Genomic DNA, 19,112 nt, shown 5'->3' with positions numbered 1-19,112 from the left:
CCACAGGAATAATCAAATTTAAGCAAACCAAACGTAAATGAGAAAATTTACAAGCCAGGAGGAATAAAGCAACCAAATGTAAATTAGGAAGACTAGAAAACCAAAAATAAATGAAAAACTGTACCAGCTGGGGAGAAAAAAGAAAATTTCCTAATTGTGACATGAGTAACAACAGGAGAAGCAATTAATGAGACCTGATAACCATTCTATTAGTCTAGCTTCCATTTTGAGGAGGGAAAAGTAAATACAACCTGTCCTTAGAGTAACTCATTCTGGGGGTAACTCAGGCTTTCTTAACCTGGAAAATCAAGAGTGGGGAGCAGAAGATGAGATAAAGTATTTCAGAGTAATACTGTGTTGGTTCAAAAATGGCCACCAAGTCCATTTAAAAACCAAGAATTTTTTTTTTCGACTTCTATACTAGATTACTTTTTTAAAAAATTGAAGTACAGTCAATTACAATGTGTCAATTTCTGGTGTACAGCACAATGTCCCAGTCATGCATACACAGACATATATCCGTTTTCCTATTTTTTTTCATTAAAGGTTATTACAAGATATTGAACATAGTTCCTTATGCTATACAAAAGAAACTTTTAAAATCTATTTTTATATATAGTGAAAAAGCAAGAATTTTTGACAAAAGAAAATTTCCCAAACAGCAAGCTTTGTTGCCAGTGAAAAACATAAAATAAGACCTAAGTAGAATATTTTTTAAAATCTCTGCCTATCCAAAATCAAGTTTTAGAGGAAAGTTTCTAAATCAAAACCCAACTGAATTTTTTTTAAGTCCATATGGAAATTTCAAGAAATAACTCAAGATTCAAATGTCAAATTATTGCAGAAGCAGGCTAGTGTTGATATCAATGAAGCAAAACACTCTTGAAAATTCTTGGGTTATTAAAAAAAAAAATCAATCTTATAACTGGCTGAAGAGTTGGAAAAGCAGAGAGAAGTCCTTTACAAGGACTTCCAACTCATTGACTTCATTCATCCAGAACCTGCCCTGATTGATCTGTCATCTTCCTCCCAGGGCGATGGAAATGATTTTCACTTCATCCCATTTGTCCCTGCGGTGCTCTATTCTTTGGCACATTGTGAGCATGTCAGCTGGAGATGTAGAGATCAGCCTGTCCAGCTCATGTCTAATTCAACCTTTGCAGGCAGATGAAGGCAGAAACATATGTATATGTTTGGCTTGACCTTGGCAGTCACGCAAAGAGAAAACAGGCATCTCTATCACACCATTTTCCCCCTCCTGCTGTGTTTTCCAGACCTTTTTCACCCAGACCTTGTGAAAGCATGGAAACATTTCATGCACTTGAAAAAACAGAGATTGTGTTATGGGGCAGAGATAAATGTATTACAGAGTTACTCTGAAGAATAGGTAGTACAGGAAGCCAGTTAATATTTCTAGCCAACTATGTTGAGTAATTTACAAAGAAAGATATTTCCAAAGATGAGCCAGTGGGAGGGACAGCAGAGTTGAGTTCCAATTTCAGCTCCGCTCATTTGCTTTGCTACCTAAGACTAGTTAATTCCCACTTCTGGGTCTATTTGTGCACCTTTGAGTTCAGAAGTGTAAACTATATCAGTGGTTTCCAAATCAGGATACTCATCAGAAGACTTTTAACTGTATTTCTGGGCACCACCCCAGAGCCTTTTCATTAGAATCACAAAAAATAAAGCACAGGACATCTATTTTCCAAAATTCAGCTCTGGAATTACTGAATTAGATGATCATTAAGAACCATTTTTGTTGTATTGTGTACCTGGCACTGATTTGTCCTCCAAATAAAGAACAGAGGAGACAGGACTTTTACCCCCCAAACCTTTAAATATAAATGGGAAGCAGTACTCTTAAGTTGTTCTGGTTCTATTGCTGAGGAGTAAACCACCCAAAACTTAATGGCTTAAGATGATGACATTAATTTTCCTCATGACTCTGCAATTTTGCTAAAGCTTGGTGGAGGCAACTCCCCTCTCTTCCACTCATCAGATCTGGGGCAGCTCAAGACTAGGGGCTGAAATAATCTTGTCCACAAATGTCTGGTAGAGGAGCCTGGCTGTCTGCTGGGACCCCAGTGAAATGCTGCCAACTGGAACTCTTACCCATGGCCTCTCCATGTGGCTCTCTGCTGCTTCACAGCAAAGTGTCCAGGCTCTAAAGGGGAGCATCCCTACAGAAAGCAAGCAGCAGGGGCAGCAAGTCTTACCACTTTTTACAACCCAGGGTCCCTAGGTCACATAGCAGCTGGCAGTCCCACCTCATTCCATCCACAAGAAAGTCACAAAGTTCTGCTCAGTTTCAATGGGGTGGAAAATAGACTCCGCCTCTTGAGGAGAGAGTGGAAGGTCCTGGAAGAGCATGTGGGACCAGAGATGTCTTTGAGAAGTGCAATCTGCCACATTAATGAATAAGAGAGACGATGTGTGACGATCACGAGTGAAGGATGGAAAGAAACCGGGCTGGAGAGGTACGGTATACAAAAGTAAAAAGAACCTGAAAATCAAGCAGGAGAGTTTCGACATGCTTCGGTAGGAAGCTGAGCCACTGAAGGGTTTTGAGCAAAGATTTCTTCGAGTGAAGGATTCTAAGTGAATTCCACCCCCAAAGGGAAATAGATTGCAAATAAAGGTGAGCTTTGCAAAGAGCTCTAGGGAAAGAGTTTTACAGGCCTGGAGAGTTGAGCTGTTTCTTCTCCATGACGTCTCTCCACTTCTACAGCTGTAAATTTCTACACTGCCAGCACATTGGGGGAATCTACTCTATGCCACGCATTTTGAATGTATTACGTTATCTAAACATGCTGAGAATAATCACAGGTCAATATTATCATCTCCCCTTTCCAGATGAGGAGTCTGAAGCTCAGAAATGTAAAAAAACAAAAAACAAAAAACTTGCCAAAAGTCACAGAGCTGATAACCCATACAGCCACAACTGCAACCCAAGTTTGTCTGATTACGAAGCGAGGACTTTCTCACTATCCTATGCTATATGGCTTCATCATTTTGAAGATGTAAATAATAAAACACTGCATGTTTCATGCAAAAAGATGAATAATGTCAAAGTCTCTCTCTGAGTAGGTTTTAATGTCAGGTGATGGAAAATGAAAGCAACAAAAAGATTCAAATATAAGTTTCTGCTTTGGGCTTGGAATAAGAAAATTTTTGAGAGAAAATGGAAAGGCAGGTGCTCTGTCCCAAGTTACCACCATCTGTAATGCGTACATTCTCTCCCTCGCCGCACACAGAGATGCACCTTGATGATTCAGAAAATCATATTCCCTGAAGAAAACGACAATAAAGTGAAGAGAACGTATAGAGGTTGAATGCTCCTTCATTATTCTCTTTCTGTCAAAAACAGTGTTAGCATCTCATATTTCTTACCCTTTGAAACTCCATGTATTGTTCTTATTCTGAGATTCAATCCACAACCCTGACCACACCTTAACCCTGTGACCAGGGACAAATGACAAGGTTGATGATGCTTGTTTTTAGAACTTTTATAGCAGCCATTCACTCCGATGTACTTAAGATGTCCTCTATTTATTGAAAAAAAAAGTATGTGATATTCCTCTTGCCAGTCGAATACACATCATAATAAGAGACTCATGGGTGTACAGAGTCAATCTGCAGTGAACTGCAGACTTAGTAAGAGGCTGAGCAGCAGGATCTCTGTGGGTGAGAAGGGAGTGTTCAGCACCTCCTCCAAATCCATCATACGTGCACTAATGTGCTAATTAATTTCAAGTCTGACCCATACCACTTCCATATGCAATTTCTCAAGAAGGATGCTGGCTGATAGAATGACAGAATATCTTACAAGTAAGGTATTTATAATTTACAGAGCCCACTCATGAGCACAGCCTCATGGTTATTACGTTCACAAACGACGTTGGGAGGTGAGTGTTCTCAGCATTATCTCACAGATGAGAAAACTGAGACACAAAGAGTTGATTAAAATCACGTTCGAGAATGCTAAAGCTTTTCTTCAAGGAGGGTAACAGCAGACATCTGGAGCCAGAAACGTTCACCCTCTCTGGCAGCCTAATGTAATGTGGGCATCTCTCCCAGACATGCTGGGTCCCTGAAAAAATTGCAGAGGGCTCCACTGTTATTCAGTTCTGCAATGGAGATCATGAGGAACTTCCCACCACCAAGAAGTGTTGCCCCCGGAAGCATAAGGCTCAGAAGGAGTAGCAAAGACTCCCCAACAGACCACTTGCCATGAGTTTCTACCAGAGCATCAGAGAAGCTGCCAACCTCCCATTCCCGTGGCTGCAACACAAAGGGGTGAATGAGTAAGAGTCAAACTCCCACCGTGTGTGGCAGCATCCTGGTGCACATACTGATAATAAGGAGCTGAATGTGCTACGGAGGAACTTACAAGAATTCCATCATGGCAACCAAAACAAATGCAGAGATAGATGCTCTACTGCACAGAACAAGACGTGCCTTACAAAAGATGCCCCAAAAGCACCCTTGTAAGTGTATGAATGGTGACCAACAGAAGCAGAAATGGGCTCTGCTGTATTCCTCATGTCCAGGCCCTTGGACTCCTAGCCAGCTGGTTCCCTGTGCTGTGGCCCAATCTGGGCCCATTGGCTGTCTTGGCATTTTATAGCCCAGGGCTATAAGTGGCTGGTTTATGTTGAGAAGAAAAGCCAGGCTTTTTCATTTGCATATTTTACCTCATGGAAATTTCCTTTCCATCTCATAACTCTCCCAGTGCTGGCATTTGGGTCATTTTCTTCTCCAGTTGGCTTTGTTAAATAGCAGTAAACTGCCTGGGCGTTCGGCCACAGCAGAGGGGCAGGCAATGCTTGACTGAGATAAAGTGTATTTGACTTGGCAGGTGAGCCCAAAGCCCCTGAGGGCAGTGGGAGGTGTGCTTTATCTAATTATTCACAGCAGGCTGCTGGGGTGGAATGGGGCATTGGCCAAAGGATAGAGAGAAAGGCCTCTCTCTTTTTATCACTGGCCTACCTTGGAGAAGGCAGGCTTAGGTTTAGAACACCGAATCTGGAAACTTGTACACGAGAAAATCTGACTCAACAGTCAGGAAGGTGAAAACGACATAACCAGAAACCTTCCCCAGACACCCTCAGGTACCTTGGATCTAGGGCTTCCTGCCACCTCACTCTATGGCCTTGGAGAAGTCACGTGGCCTCGCTGTGCCTCCAGTTCCAACAGGACATGAATGCCTTCCTGCAGAGCTGCTCATCAAGAACTTATGAGACTGAGAAATTGGACCTTCAGAGTGACAGTATTTTGGACAAAATCTGCTATGTCATCATTATAGTAAAATCTATGCATATCCATTTTTTTTTTTATCATTCTTGGCCAGGAGGAATTCTTTAAACAGTGGTCATATTTCCAGTGTTTTTCAAAGAAATCTATAGTTTTACAAAAGCACAGGAACTTCTTCTGTGCAAAGCTGAAGATAAAATATTTACCTGATTAAGTGGCTCCCTAAGGATAAAGACTGTATCTGTCCCATTCACCTCTCTATCTTGAGTGCCTGGCATGGAAGTGCATTGATTAATCTTGGTTGAGATGACTGAATAATGGAGAGGACCAAATTAGAACTATATGAATAAGCCTATTCCCATACTTAAGGTAGGTCCTTAATAATTATTTTTCATTTTTTTCTCCCTTCCTTTTCTTCTAACATTGCCAAAAATACAAAACTTCTTCTAGGTCAGCATCAAACGTTAAACACCTTTCAAAAGTATTGAGTTCCTCAGCATACTTTTCTAATGTTTTCCTCGGCTGGCTCTCTTATCTTTATTTTATGACTAATTTGTTTGTGTTCCAACCTTGGTGGGTACGGGGAGTGGACAAATGACAAAGAATGGCAGGATAGGCCTCACGTACCCCAACCCTGGGAAATCAAACCAAATACATGACTAGTAGAGGGTCCGCCAAGTACAGAAAAATATGTATTTTTGAATGACTTCAGTAGAAGTCTATGCTGGATTTGAGAAGAGACAGAAGTGCTGTAACATGAAATAGACTGCTAGAATTCCAGAAATACTTGTCAACACTGAACTTGGAATACAAAACAAAATGTCCAAGGTAGAGAATACTTGGATCATTCAGCCCAACCCCTTGGTTCTACAGGCTGGAAAACCAAAGCTCAGAGACTGTCCAAGGTCACACAACTCATCAGAGTCCAGCCACGGCCTTCATCACCTTTGTTTCACCTTCTAAGTCAGGATGCATCCTTAGCTGTTGCATTTGCTGAGGCCCAAATCACAAAAGCTGATTTCATAAGGCTTCTATCACTTGACTCAAAAGAAATATTGGACAGAGATCCAAGGGTATTTTTAGTGATTCCCAGGTAAAGTGCACCATTTGGAATCAGCTTCTTTGAATAACAGTGTTGGCAAACATCACCAACTTTGGCCTGACAACAATTAAAAGAAGCCAAGTGTCTCATATGGACTTCAGGTACTAGTGTTAACTCTGTACTCATTCTGCAGATTGAGTAGACTGAAGACCACTGACTCCTTTCAATGCAGACAACATGCTCAGAGGACTTTGGACTCATAAACTTAGTTCTAGGGTTGGCTCTGATTTCAAGTGATTTAATCAGGTATACGAGACTGCTCGCTGCTCCCGGTCCTTGAAAGAGCTGGAAGAAACCTTTTATAAGTTCGCTTCCACATATAAGTGTCGATGATTCCATTACACATCCAATTACCCTGAGAAAAATTTAAGCAGGCATCTGTGACTCACGTGATGAATACTTAGCTGTCACATCAGCATAACTACGTTTCAGTACATTCAACACAACAAGGTTTTATCCATAAAATGTGCTCTCCTTTATGGCGTCTAAACCCTCCCTAATATGTATCAAAACAGAAATGATAATGGGCCTTCTAATATCTTAGGGGTAAAAAAGGATTTTAAAGCCGTTATTTTAGAAGACAATTGACAGGATTTATTTTTTATATTTTAGGTCATATTTTCTATGAGGTTATTTTATTTCCTGAAAAAGCTTTTACATGGGCAATTGTGATATTTAAGATCTTTAATCTTCTCCATAAATCAAAGCCTCTTTTTCCTGATAGTTTAGCTGTGTTCTCTGAGCTTCCACTCATTATTTTATACATTAGGTATTGAAGAGTTTGAGCCTAAACCACATTCAAGAGAGTCCAGGTATAATCTCAGCAGAAATATGCAATAGATCAATGAAAACCTCAGGGAGACTCGGTCGGGATATACTGGTACCATCAGCTCTGGTCACCAATTCTCCTCAACCCATTTCCTGCTTCAGCATCCCATACTGGCCAGCATCCTAAATGATCAAGGTCTAAACTATCAACACAGTAAGGGTAACTATAATCAACCATTTTTATTAATGATTTCTTCAAGACCATCTCATAGTCCAGTGAACACGGAGTTGTGCAACGTGGTCGTTCTAAAAGCTGCTAATAGCAGGATGTAATTTGAAGCAGCTTCGGCTCACTTACAAAACCCTTGCTCTGTTAATTGTGATTTTACACCCCACTAAACAGCGCAGCCTGGAGCTAATGTTTGTGCGAGAGAACAGTTAACGTTCTGCTGTTGCACACTCTCCACTGCTGTTTTTCCTATCACCCTGTGGTTAACGTCTCCTTTCTCAAAAGCTCAGTAGACTGAAGTAGTTGCCTTTCTCAAGGAAACATTCTTCCTCACATCCCCTACCCCACCTGGCAGGAGACACCCTGTGGATACACCTATTATTTTGCTTTTGTTTTAACCTTTCACATTTTGCACCACTGTTCTCAAAGCACCTTTTATGTCCCCCCCCCCCACCCCCGCTTGCTGCCATCAATCTCTGGGACTAAACAATGGAATACCTCTTTTTCTGCCTTGACTCACCCACGCTAGTCTCCCTGACTCTCTTTAACCAACTGCCCTCTCAGGAAGGGACAACATTGTCTAACAGAAGGAAAATACCAGCAAGAATTCCAAGTCATTTGGGAGAAAGTAACAGGACACTATCTGCAGGAAGAAAATATATTTGAAGAAACCAGAGGTGTTCAACATACACAGATATTGACAAACAGGCACCCCCCGCACACCAGACTGTATCCAGGTCAAGAGCCCTTAACTAAGTTTAAAGCAAGACCCTAAAACAGGAATCCCTTTACCCAATAGTACTCAGATTTTTCGTATGAAATTTGAGAGGATCAAAGGTCAGCATGGAATATTTCTAAGGCTTTTCTGTCAAAACATTTTATAATCTACAAACACTCACATTTTAAGAACAAGAACACAGATTTAATTGTGATGCCAAGGATGTTGGCTGTTTGGGGAAAGGAACAGTGGGGCTAGTGCACTAAGAGAAATACCGTGAAATTTTTCATAGAATTAGGCTACTGTCCTGCTGTTTACTGTTGTCAGAGAATTAACTCAACCCCGTCTCCCGCCCTGCAAGGAACCCTTATCTTCTTTTGGCTCACCCACATCTGCAATACGACATTGTTCTTGACTCTTCCATGTTACATTTTGCAGCTCAAATAATACATTCCAGAAAAATACTAGAGGGCAAAGGTTTAAGAATTTGTTTCAATCAGCATTCAAACATCATTGAACACACTCAGATGCTAATGTTCCAGCAAGAGCTTTCATGTAAAGTCCATGCAATGTCAGTAATATTGGAACCCAGGAACTCCAGGTGCTCATTCTTTGTGCAGTTTTAACTAAAGGTGCTCTTTCTCATCAATAAAATCAAGAGTTCATTTTATAATTCTTACTACCACTACCAGTTTTTGAACTAATGATGAAATAATGTGTTTGAAGAAAGTCTGCTTTCCCTAGGCATTCAGTCTTCTCCTGGGCGTCAGGTGAAATACCGTCCTTTGGGCAGCATCTGTGTGCCCCGCCACAGACCGCAGAAAGCGGCAGCTCTCTCGCTGTGAACTGGGTCACTGGCAGGCCGTGGAGGGGATGCTTGGCGAGTTCAGCATCCACACCCCTGGGATAATCTTGCAGGAATTGCTAACAGGAATTGCAGCTCAGGGCTTTTGAAAGCCCCCAAGGTTATTACTCAATATGTACACGAAACAGCAAGGTGTAAATGTGTTGCGCTAAGTCACAAGTTAAAGAAACATCTGGAGAGTTTCTCCAAAGATGGCCCTGGTGGGAAGGCTAATGGGTGCCAGGTGCGGAAACAACTTCATGTTCAAAGGTCCCCTCCCTATTAGGATCATGTCTAAGAGTCATGGCCTAGAGGAAAGGGTCTCCGGAAACACAACATACTTGCAACAAAATATTTTTGAGGCAATAATACTTGAGGATTTTAAGTGAAGTGAACACAAGTGTGTTCAAGGGAAGAGAAGCACCGGGAAGACACTCAGGCCACTTGAAGGTGCCTTACATGTCACGCTCTATTTGTGCTCTGGGATGTTTGGACACAGTTCTCAGAGGCAGGGAGTCATAAAAGGAAGGCCAAAGAACTGGGAATGAGAGAGACCTGTTCCACTGCTTGGTGATTGAGGAGTCCTGAGCAAGTAATACTTAAATCTGCCCCTAAGTCAGCCTTACTCATCTCTGTACAACAGAAACCTTGGGAAGAGTAAAGGAGCACAACTTACATATAAGCTCCCCAAAATGTTATTTACTTTTTCTGCTCAAGAATGAAAGATCTAGCAAAAAGCAAAACAATGATCTATTGTAAAGTGTGAAACAAAGAAGAAAATATTCATTTATTTAATCAACAAATATTTTGGGCATACATGCTTGGTGTTGCCTGGCAACACATCACCCATCCCAGGGAGAGAACATACTACCCTACACAGAGCTGCTGGCTCTCCTAAGTCTAGCTCTGATAACTGGTTTGTGAAAATCTTGCCAGGTAGGGCATTACACAGTTTACTTTATGACCAGCAGCATGCTTTTGCAGTACACACTATAACCAAACAGGTGACACATGTGTTCTCTAGAATAATGCAACTGGAACAAATCAAATGAGGCAGACTTTACTAGTCCCACAAGCTACCCAGTGAATTACTTGTCCAGGTTTAGAAAACTATGCCGGGTTAAGAAGGACAAGAGAAAGCATCAAATGTTAGGTTGGTGTTTCCTAGGAGCTAAAGAAAACGGGCTGTATAAGAGAAGAGAAAAGAAGTGAATGGGTAAAGTGATTGCAACCAGTGATGCTAAGAATAAATTTAGAGTGACAAGAGGTGTTTGAATCTGTTCATGTGACCACTGGTAAAAAATATCCGTTTAGAGCAGTTATCTTGAATAGACTAAAGTGGAAAAAAGAGATGTGTGTGAAATCCAAACGGAAGAAGGCTGCACAGTCAGAAACCAAATCAGCAGAAGATGGATGTTATCTAACAGTAGTAACAGAAAAGAAAGTCAAGTTTGGAGCTCCTGTGATCAAAACGGCAAGCAGGATGTGGCCAAGGCTTGAGTAGAGAGAAAACAATGTGCACCTAAAAGACAGGATGAGAAGGATAATTAAAATCAACTTGCTCTACAATTATCTGTGACCTTTTAAAATATGAAAGCCCATTGTAACCAGAAACATGGAGCAGAAGGAAGGTAACAGAAGCAGATGTCTGCAGATAGTCTAAGGACTGCTGCCTACTGATGTTTTGATCGTGGGCCAGTGAGTTGGCCTCCGCGGGCATGTTTCCCCGTGGTCTAAAACGGCACCAGGCATCACAGAGGGCAGGGTGCTCACACTCAAAGATGAACTGACTCTGGAAAGCCCTTGGAACTCTGCCATATTGTTTGCCCGTCCCAACCTGTGTGGGAGAAGCCAACACTGATGGCAGTGAGGGTCCTCCTCAGGTCTGGCACATGGTAATGCTCTGCCAAAATAAATCTGGGTTACATTTCGTAGTTAACTTTTGATGGTTATCATGGTCCCAAGAGGCCACATTTTTACTGCATTTAGCAGGGATGCTGTCCCACTCACCCTTGTATCATCAGAGCCCACCAGAGAGCCTGGCACATGATAGATGCAATCACTGATTTCTTTTTTAAGTTCAAGAATATCTCGAACACTGGGACAAAATAAAGCCAAAGATGAATTCCATTTACTTTTCAGAACTCCAACTGCGAAAGCCTCAGTTGCCTCACTTCAGAATGATCCTGAAGTTTGGCTCCTCTAATTGGAGCTCGCTTTTCACCTTTCTAGTCCCATCCAGCCCGAGCTGTTAAGTCACAGGTACCAACTATCAGACGGTGTGCGACTGGTGTGTGTGTCAATTGCTCTGATCCCTGGTTTCTGCTTAAATACAGGAAGGAAAACACAGTGCCTGGCTTCCTAGTATAATGAGAAGGAGGCCTCTCTCTGCATGGCCAATCCTCACTTGCAGTGGAGTAAGGCACCTCAATTTACACCAGGGCCTCTCACCAGGCATTAAGGGATTCTCTCATCAGGGCTAGTGTTGTCAATAAGCCCACAACTGCAAGTTTCTGTCAATACCCCTGTGGCCAATTTGTCATATAAAGCCATTTTAAAAATACCCAGCCGTGTTCGCCTTCTTTTTCACTTCAGCTTTCCTTATTCTTTTTAAATTTTCATTCAAGTGTAACATACATACGCTTCATCCATCGTAACTGTGCACCCGTCATAATTGTGCAGCTTGATGAAACTTTACAAAGGGAACACCCGCCATGAAGCAAGAGCCCAAATCAATAAACAGAAAGTTACCAGCACTCAAGAAGCAGCCTGGTGCTTCCTTCCAGTCACAAACTTCCCACAGCCCCAACAGCGAGATCCATCCTGACTTTCAGTGAAGACGTTTGCTTGATCTGGGCTTTTATATAAGCAGATTCACACAAGATGTGAGCTTTTGGGTCTTGCCCTCCCTATACTGCCTGGGGAAGTGGGGCTTTGTGTAATATTAGAATGCCACAACTTCATGCTGATAACTTGGGTGTAATATAAGGACAGGGAAGCAAAGCTTGAGGTTGTGTTATGTGAGAACTTTGTGTTATGCTTTGTCTTTTTTAAAACACAGATTAAGGGTGTCAGAACCAGTTTGAAAGTTCAAGCTATACAAGAGACATGTGAGTCCTGCTAGTTGGAAAGCTATGAGTTGAGCTACAGCTGTATGTGGGAGCATCCCATGAGTGGATGTGTGCTAAGAGGGAGGGGCCAGTTCTCCCCGAAATGCATGTAGGGACCGGATAAGCGGGCAGAGGGCAGTGTGGACTTGCTGGCACAAGCACAGCAGGTGCTGTGGAATTTAAAGAATGATCATTGTTCCAGCCTCAAGGGTCCAAACCTTCCATAGCTGATGCCCCTAATGCACTGAGATAGTGAAAATCAAGATAGTTTCGCTGGCAGAATCTTAGTAAATACCTGCTCTTGGCATACAAGTCAGTTAAGGTACTAGTCCGGACTGACTCGGAATAAGAGGTGCCCAGACCCCTCTCAATAAAACTCACTATGAGAGGAGAGGATCGGATCGAGGGAGAAGGAATGAAAACAGGTTTTTTCTGAAGAAGCAAAATAAATCCATTTTCTGTGAGCACCTAGCATCTTTTTCGTAAGTGGTCACTTTCCGTCTTCTTCTACTGGCACTTTATGGTCCTTAGCATCCATAAACACTGAACAATCTAGAATTTACTGGACACTCTAGAAGTTAGGTCTCACCTTGCATCTTTCAGACAGCAATCCCCCAAGATGACAAGGAGAAAGAAAGGATGTAACAGGATTAGCAGCAACTGGTTCAGTTCACTAAAGGAATAAAGACCAAGAAGTTCAAATTATTCAATCCTGGAGCAACAGTGGCTCTGAACTAGAGGTGATTATATGGAGAGTCCAGAACATTCCCCAGTTCCACTGCAGCCAGTGACAATTATCCTCACCGCCACAAACTCTGATTAGGTAACTAACAGTTAACGAGCTAATGTCATTCATTATCTCACTTAATCCTAAAGCAACTTCACGACACAGGTGCTAACATTGCCTCCATTTAACCCACATGGAAAACGAGGCACAGAGAACTGACCATACGCCAAAGTCATGAAGTCGGTTCAAACATGTGTCTGTCTACTGAGCCTATGACATAAAATGGTGGCTTTCAAACTTTATTTTTTAACTGTGACCCAGGAAGAAATTATTTTACACTATAACCCAGAACATGCACGCATCCACACATAAATATATACCACAAAAAGTTTCAGAAAGTAATATTCACACTTACCATGTGCCTTAAATCAGTGTTTCGATATTCTCTATTATATTTTTAACTCTTCTGTTTCCTTCTAAGATATTCATTACAATTCATGAAATGTAGTTCATGACATGAATAGCTTGTGATCTGCAGTTAGAAAAACACTAACCTAAGGCACTGTGCTACATTGCTTTCCCAGGCTCTTCCTATTTGATTCTCCAGGAATGGACTTTACCACCAGATTGTTAAATTTACTACCAGCAGTGCACTGGTAAATGTTTGAAAACTAGATCTTTGGGACTTATGAAGGGACTAATGTTCGGGACTTGTGAAGGTGATTAATGTTTGCTGATTTTTGCACTGTAAATACTCCCACCATGGCCAGTTTGAAGCTATCCACATGACATTGCTGAACACAGACTTGGGAAGAAATATGCCTGATTGGCTCCTGAGAGCTCATACTAGCCGAATAAAGCACACCAATAAATTTTCCCAAAATGTTCAACAAGAAAGGAGAAAATATGTTTTAAAGTCATGTCAGTGACCAGAAGAGTTGGAGATAATTTAATAACTTTTAATAACAGTAACATTTAATTGCCTATTTCATGTTAATTAGCTCAAGCCCACAAACTCTCTGGGCCTAATATATATACAAGTTGTATCCATGTGAGTAGGGGACTCGTAACTGCTATAACTTGAAGAATATTAATTAGGCCCTGAAACTTCATTATCTGTACACTGAGGTATCTAAAGTTCCATGATGAAAAATGTTTCTCTTTTCTTAAGCCAATGTTTTGGCCCATTTAAAAACATGACCATCCCTAAATAGGTAACAAAATAACTTGCATTAATGTGCTAAAAACTGAGGGTTTAATATATCAGCTGATTGTATTTGTGATAAGTAAGAGAATTGAGAAAACAGGAATTCTGGTGAGAGTATGAGGAATGGACGACTTTGTGGAGAAGCTGCATTTCTAGGAAAATCCGTCATAAATAGGGTAACACAATGGGAACCATCACAAATCCTGGAGCCATCTGAGATGCAGGACAGCATCAGGCATCAATGAAAGGGTATAACTGGGTAGGAGGAAAGTCACAGTGTTAAATAAAATAATCTACGTAGGACATTAATTATATTTTCTGGCACAGAGGAGGGGCTCAATAGATTTTAGTATCTTTAACGGAAGGAAGATGGGAAAAGAGGAGAGATTCTATTCAGGAATCATTTAATGAAAAGTGACATAAAACAGATTTTCAAACTGACATAAGCAAAGAGGAATTTATTATCCCACATAACTGGGAAATCTTAGCTGGATTATACAGCACATACAATATTGTCAGGTCTCACTATTCCTCTATCTGTTGGCTTTGCATCTCAGACAGGCTCTTGTCTCATGGTGCTAAGATGGCTGCCAGCAGCTCCGGGATTACAGTCATTCCTTTAAGTCATCCTGACAGAAAGAGGATGTATTTCTCCTGATGGTTCTAAAAAAATGTTCTCAAATTCACCCTGGTTGGCAATGATTTGGTCACAGGCTCATTCTGGAACCATTTGCTGTGGCCAGGAACGTATCACACTGTTGTTATTCATGTGAGTCACAAACCACCTAGTAAGCCAGGAATGAATTCACCTTGCCTTATGAACATAAGTGTCGGTTCACAAAGGAAAATTGCGGTATAGTTTTCAGGAAAGTTGGAAATGGATGCTAATCAGTCAAACTGCAAGAGAAAATCCAATTTTGTTCTAGCTGATGAGAATTTCGCTTAAAACTGAAACTTTCCCCAAATGTCCAATATCTTATTCAGCAAGTCAATTCAGGGGTGCTGATCAAAAAGGTTTAACAACTGGAATCAAGTTATGAACATGAATACCAACCATATCCCTTGGAGCTGGAAACTAAAGACCCTATTCCACCAGAATTTAACACTTTTCTAGCTGGGCCATATGGAAATTGAGGAAGATGGTGGAGATATACCAAAGGAGGAACCAGGGCAGCCAGGAAAGTGGAGGAACATTCCAAGGGCATGGTAGACTGACTATTCACCAACTAGATGAAAGTATTTCAATATTTTAACAACTAGTACAACTAGACCAGTGTGTACCAGCGGGGTTTCAGCCTTGACTGAATCTATTAGCAGCTATATCATAAAAAAGAACGTGCAGTCGGCTACATTCATAAGCATGGCCTTTGAATTAGGAGGTTGTTCTCTTAGCAGGACTCGGGAAGGTGCAAAAAGGTTTTCAACTACTGAGATCTAGGATAAATGCAAACATATACACACAGAGAGAAGTAAAATCAGACTATAAAATAGACAAAACAGTAGTGGAACACACCTTTTCTTACCATTTTTAAATTGTGACAAATATAATTTTTATCAACTCATCAAACACAATACCAGACACTCCTCTGTTTAAACCACATGCTTACCATTTCAGGTGCTCTTCATTCCTTCCTGTAGATTTGATTTTCCATCTGGTGCCATTTCCTCTTCCTCTGAAGTAATTCCTTTAGCATGCCTCACAGAGGAAGCCTGCTGGCAATGAAATCTCTCCATTTTAGTTTCCTGGAAAAAAAAGTTTTATTTCACCTTCATTCTTGAAGTATATTTTAACTAGAAACAGAATTTGGGGATGCTTGACCAGTTTTTCCCCAGAACTTTAAAGATTCCATTGGGTTATGGCCAAGTGGTTTCTGATGAAAGTGATCCCTCATCCACACAGTTACCCACAAGTGTGTGCTGCTTGACTCTGTTTTCAAAGTTTTCCCTTTATTTTTACTTTTATCAGCTCGGCTGTGATTTGCCTACATACGGTTTTATTTGTATTTATCCTGCTTAGGGTTTGCTGAGCTTCTTGATTTTGTAATCTTATGTTTTATGACCAAATTGGGGGAATTTCAGGCTACTATTTACTCAAGTTTTTTTTTTTTTTTCCTTCTCTACTTCTGAAACTCAGATTATACATATGTCAGACCACTTACTATTCAAAAGAACTCTGAAGCTTCAGTCAATTTTTTTCAATGGTTTTTTTTTTCCTATTAGGTCAGATTGGATAATATCTTTTCATCTGTCTTTGAGTTTACTGACTATTTTGCCCTCTCGTCTGTTGTGCCCCTCACACACACACCCAGTGAAATTTCTATTTTAGATATTTACTAGATAATTACATATTTTAGATATTTACTTTTGAGTTCTAAAATTTCTGCAGTTTTTTTTCAAAGTTTCCATTCTCTGCTAAGACTCCTCATCCATTTCTTCATTTCTTTAAGTCTTTGAACAAATTTGTCTTTATAATAGGCTATTTAAAGTTCTTATCTAATTTCAGAATGTGGATCATTTCAGGACTGCTTTCTCTCTTCACCTCAGATCACATTTTCCTGTTTTCTCACACATCAAGCAGTTTTGGGTTGTATACTGGTTATTGCAGAATTACATTGTAGGCAGGCTCAATGGTGTCATTGTCCTTTAAGAATTTTCTGTTTTACCTTAGCAGGTAATTAGAGAACTGCGGATCATTTTAGTTTTGTTAAGTTTCATTTTATTCTTTGCTAAGGCAGGTCTATTTTGGATGTAGTCCTAAGGCAGTCCCCTTACTCCAGAGCTTGGTCCTTACTCATAGAGGGTAACTTTCCTAGGAATTTAATTAAAAGTACAATAATGCTTAGTGTGGTCTCTCTACTCCAGCTGGGTGGGAACTCTGATCTCTCTCTATATGAATGACCTCTGATAAACACTTCTCTCTCTCAACCCTGTTGCAGGCAAATGAGCTCTGCCAGGCCTCACTGAGTCTCACCCTGTGCATAGCAGGCCTAACCCTTGCACCACAAAATCTTATGTTCACCATTTCCACACAGCTGTCTGCCCTGCAAACTGCAACCACTTTGAAAGCCAAGGACGCTAATCTCTGCCTCTCGAGGTCAACAAGACTGCCACTGAGCCGTGGCAGAAAAGCGCTCCCAGGCAAAATGCTGGCGAATTCATAGGGTAATCAGGGCACATCCCTTCTGTGTTTCTTTCTCTCAAAGATCATAGTTTGCATTGTATGCTTTGTGCAGTTTCATAGCCATTTTCAGTAGGAGGGCAAGTCTAATACCAGTTACTATGACATGGCCAGAAGCACAAGCTGGCTACAGATATTCTAAAGAGTTCATTTAACATAAGTCAAAGATGGTGCTGTTTCGAACATTTAACCACTAATATACCCAGGAGAACTGGATAGATGGAGGCGATATTTTTGTGGAAACGTGTGAGAGGCATTCTCTTCGGTAATACTTGATTGGAAAATAATGATAAAAGTCTTTTTAATCCTAATTCTATATTTACTTTTCATTACTACCTTGAACAATTTGCATTACTTCTCCCCTCTCTTTCTACTCGGCAATAGACAATGTAATTCTCTCTCACCGGGAAGCAGTAAGAGTTAACTCACTGCGCAAAATACTTTGACATCACTCGGGAGGAAGGACAGTATACACGCGGGACATTACTAATAGTATCCACCTGACGCATCATATCGCCAATAGTTAAAAATGTTCTCTTCATTTCTTCCCCTTCACCATTTTGTCCAGAGCTGGAGGGACAGCTTTTGACAAACCTGGTTTCTGTGCTCTCTGATCACGCTGACAAACTTGTAACTTCTGTTAGACTTGGCAGCTTCGAAGAGGAAGAGGACAAAAGCAGACTGCAGGGAGTTTGCGGAGGCTCCCATCCCAAGGCTTCGTAATGAGGTTAGGAAACTGGAGGATGAAAAAAAAAGCTGAAATAGCAACATACACACAGAAACACACAGAAAAATATTGAAACTTTGGTATTTAGAAAAATAAAGATGTATTTTGAAAGGAAGTGGATAAATCTATAATGTAATCTATGTTGAGTGCCCAAACCAACTTGGTACTATTGTTTAGCAATTACCCTAAGGACCAAAGTTTAGCATAATTGTCAATGTTTGCCTACCTCATAAAGATACTTCCCTTTAAATTCAGAAGAAAAAGGAAATTGGAGATATGATTTTTTGTGGGGTGGGGAGGGCTGTCCAAGGCCATTTAGTGCAGTGGGCGCGCCTCCTTTGGGCATCATCCACATCTCTTCCTGGCTCCATCATCCCAGCTGGCAGTGTCCCCCTCATCAATGTAGTCACATAGAGCCCTGGGTTTCTTTTACCTTCTCTATGCATAAAACAGGCTCATAGGGGAGGGTCTGATCAATTCTAATTTTTTGGTTGTTTGAAATTTCATAGTTATTGTGAGGTTTCAAGCTTCCTCAAACTAGAGAAATTTGAGAGAAAGCAGAACTCTCCTCCCCAACTTCAAATCTTAACACACAGGCCTGGCCTGCATGCTTCAGCCTTGACATTCATGCTGTCATAGTATATAACCTGTTATTTGGTGTGTTGCCTTCCATTCCTCCTAATCTCTCTCAGACCAGCAATGCGTGCCTTAAACTTAGTCTCTCTAATTTCTCCAAGTGCTCTCAACTTCTCAGATTTCACTTTATTTTTTCCTTAAAAATCAGCAAATTAAAGCCAAAGGAAAGATCAGAGCTATTCAGGCCAAATTTCTTTTTCAAAGTTGAATCATGACCTACTCTAAAATCATTTTTTTTTTGAATAGGTCTTTTCAGCTATCTTCTTTATTCTCTGAATGAAATTTCCAAATCACTTTTCCAACCTACTGATCAATCTCTCAAAAACTCACATGCTGTTTGGAATTCTATCACTTGGCCACGCTGTATTTGAAGCACTGTGGAAAATGCAACAACATCTAAGGCATTGAACTTAATATCCAGTAGCTTACAGTCTAATAAGCAGAAAAAGAACAACTTCCAATTGTTAAATTTCATTTACACAGAACTATACAAATAAATGTAAAACAAAATATGATCATCATAATAAACACAGCACATAGTATATGGGAATTGAGCAAATGGAATCAGACCACTTTACAACTGGAAAAATGCAGAAAGCTAAAAGGAATAAGA

At 40.7% G+C, this 19,112-nt stretch overlaps 1 protein-coding gene and 1 long non-coding RNA gene across 2 annotated transcripts in view; one reads left to right on the top strand and one right to left on the bottom strand.

Annotated features, from left to right (window-relative positions):
• The window catches only part of GRM3 (glutamate metabotropic receptor 3), a 207,228-nt gene that overhangs the window by 94,610 nt on the left and 93,506 nt on the right, over positions 1–19,112 (top strand).
• The window catches only part of LOC106730591, a 359,458-nt gene that overhangs the window by 314,421 nt on the left and 25,925 nt on the right, over positions 1–19,112 (bottom strand). The window contains exons 9-10 of the long non-coding RNA XR_004321574.1: positions 17,731–17,872; positions 15,566–15,701 (exon numbers count right to left, since the gene is read on the bottom strand). This is a non-coding gene — a long non-coding RNA (uncharacterized LOC106730591). The remainder of the gene's footprint in view (positions 1–15,565; positions 15,702–17,730; positions 17,873–19,112) is intronic.

Source organism: Camelus ferus, chromosome 7 (assembly GCF_009834535.1).
Source record: "Camelus ferus isolate YT-003-E chromosome 7, BCGSAC_Cfer_1.0, whole genome shotgun sequence".
NCBI classification, from domain to species: domain Eukaryota; kingdom Metazoa; phylum Chordata; class Mammalia; order Artiodactyla; family Camelidae; genus Camelus; species Camelus ferus.
The sequence above is the reverse complement of the archived record's forward strand: the minus strand, read 5'-3'. Positions and strand labels throughout refer to the sequence as shown.